The sequence below is a fragment of the Engraulis encrasicolus genome, chromosome 9 (genome assembly GCF_034702125.1).
Source record: "Engraulis encrasicolus isolate BLACKSEA-1 chromosome 9, IST_EnEncr_1.0, whole genome shotgun sequence".
Classification (NCBI taxonomy): Eukaryota; Metazoa; Chordata; class Actinopteri; order Clupeiformes; family Engraulidae; genus Engraulis; species Engraulis encrasicolus.
Window position 1 is genome coordinate 24236567 of NC_085865.1, and position 2500 is coordinate 24239066.

General features: G+C 47.0%; 1 protein-coding gene across 3 annotated transcripts in view; it reads left to right on the forward strand.

The window, feature by feature from the left end:
- The window catches only part of ntng1a (netrin g1a), a 160361-nt gene that overhangs the window by 150081 nt on the left and 7780 nt on the right, over nucleotides 1-2500 (forward strand). The window lies entirely within an intron of this gene.

The window sequence follows — 2500 nt, forward strand, 5'->3', positions numbered from 1 at the left end:
CTCCACTCTACTCTACTCTACTCTGCAGCTGCGGGCTCCCTGCACTGGCTATGCCTATGCTGTCGTCTTCCTTCTTCTCCTCCTCCGAGTCTATCTGTTCTTTTTTCTTTCTCTTTCTCTCTAGCTTCTTTCGCTTTAGTCTAACTTTTCATTTCACTTTCTCCCCCCTCTACATCCTTCTGTTACTAGATTGCTCTTTTCTTCTCCCTCTCTCTCCACCCTCCCCCTCTCCCTCTCTCTCTCTCTCTCTCTCTATCTCCTTCTGTTACTATATTCCTCTGTTTTCTCCCTCTGTCTTCATGCCCTCCTATTCCTCACTGCCTCTCTTGCACTCTCTCTTGGTCTCTTTTTCTCTCTCTTTCTCCATAACCCTTTCTCTCTTTCTCTCTTTCTCTCTCTCTCTCTCTCTCTCTCTCTCTCTCTCTCTCTCTCTCTCTCTCTCTCTCTCTCTCTCTCTCTCTCTCTCTCTCTCTCTCTCTTTGTCGTTCTCTCTCTCTCCATTTCTTTCTGTCTCTCGTTCTCTCTCTATCCCTCTCACACACACTATTTATTCCTTTACCTCTTTCTCTTTCCCTTTCTCTCTCTCCATTTCTTTCTCTCTCTCTCTCTTCCTCTCCCTATCCCTCTCTCTGTGACTCGCTACTGCAGCTTGGCCCTGCAGGCATGTGAAACTCCTGAGCACCTGAAACAGCGGGCATGAGGTGACCTCGCTCCGCACTCACTCCAGCGCCCCCCTCTCTGTCTCTCCCTCTCTCTCTCTCTCTCTCTCTCTCTCTCTCTCTCTCTCTCTCTCTCTCTCTCTCTCTCTCTCTCTCTCTCTCTCTCTCTCTCTCTCCCTCTCCGTCTCTCGCGCTCGCTTGAAAGAGAATTATGCACAGCAGCTAGCCACACTTTGCCACTTTGAGAAAGCAAAAAGTTCCTGCTGCAGTTTGACTTGACAATCTTGTCCCGCAGTAAAGTTGTTGTTGATCAGTTTTTTTTTTTCGTTTTCATATTTTTTACACTTTTTTTTCTCTCCAATGCTCTCATGCTCTGCTGCTGTTAAGATGTAGGGTGTTCTTGTGAGGGGGGTGTGGGGTATACAGTATAGTTTTGTACTGAGATGGAAACCTGCATGACGGTGATGTATTTTTATGCCCATTATTTTAGAAATTGCCAGGCTGCAGCTTCATTCCTGAGAGAGAAAGAAAAAAAAACATTACAAAACAAAAAAAGGAATAAAAAAAAACACACAGGACAAACGAGAACAGCTGAGCTAATATTTGCAGGCTGCAGCATGTTGGAAGGAGCCAGGAGCGGATAGGTGCGTGCGTGCGTGCGTGTGTACATGAACGTGTGTGTGTGTGTGTGTGTGTGTGTGTGTGTGTGTGTGTGTGTGTGTGTGTGTGTGTGTGTGTGTGTGTGTGTGTGTGTGTGTGTGTGTGTGTGTGTGTGTGTACATGCACGTGTGTGTGTGCGCAGTGCCTGTATCAAGCTGTTTGTCATTTTGGCCAATGGAGAGCTTTTCAGCTTTCTCTGTGCCCTCTCCTGTGCCCTGGATGCATCAGCATGCCAACAGGCCTAAAGCTGGGTCTTCTTGTCAATGCTGTGCATGCAGGTTTTTATTCTGGTTGTTTTTCTTGTTTGTTGGTATGTGCTAATTGTGTTGAGTGTTCTATAAGGACACACTGTACATTATGTACATTTTTGTCTGTTTTGAAAAAAGAACATATGCCGTGCTCTATTGAATTATGTAGCAGTACTGTGTGACTTTTGTATTAGTATTATTATGATGGTCTGGAAGATGTGGTAAGGCAGCAGCTGCACTTTCACAAGGACACATATCTCTCACGTGCATCAGACACACACGCACACACAGACACGCACGCACGCATGCATGCACGCACGCACACACACACACACACACACACACACACGATCACACACACACGATCACAGAGGAACAGAGAGAGAGTGACAGTCATTTCTCTCAATACACACACACACTGTATACATACTGTATGTACCTACAGTAACGTCCACAAGCATGGTTGAACATAATACAGTAGGAGAAGGTAAGGCAAAAAAGTAAAGTAAGAAAGACAGCAGGGTAAACATAGCTCAGACGCTGGATTGTGAAGAAAGGAGAGTAAAGGGGAGAGTGTACTGTATGAGTTGCTGTGGTTGCAGGGTTGCAGGGTTGGGTATCTGGAGATGTGATGGTGCAGGATGGATGCTGTGTGTGTGTGTGTGTGTGTGTGTGTGTGTGTGTGTGTGTGTGTGTGTGTGTGTGTGTGTGTGTGTGTGTGTGTGTGTGTGTGTGTGTGTGTGTGTGTGTGTGTGCGTGCGTGCGTGCGTGCGTGCGTGCGTGCGTGTGTGCTGCCTCCTCAGCTTCCACTCAACTTCCATCTTCGTGTGTCTGTGTGTGTTTGGTGGGGGGGTCCTTCCGTGAGCACAAAGCCAGAGAGAAAGGTCCAGGAGTCAGTGTAGTATGTGAGTTGTTGTACGTTTGGGTGTCTGC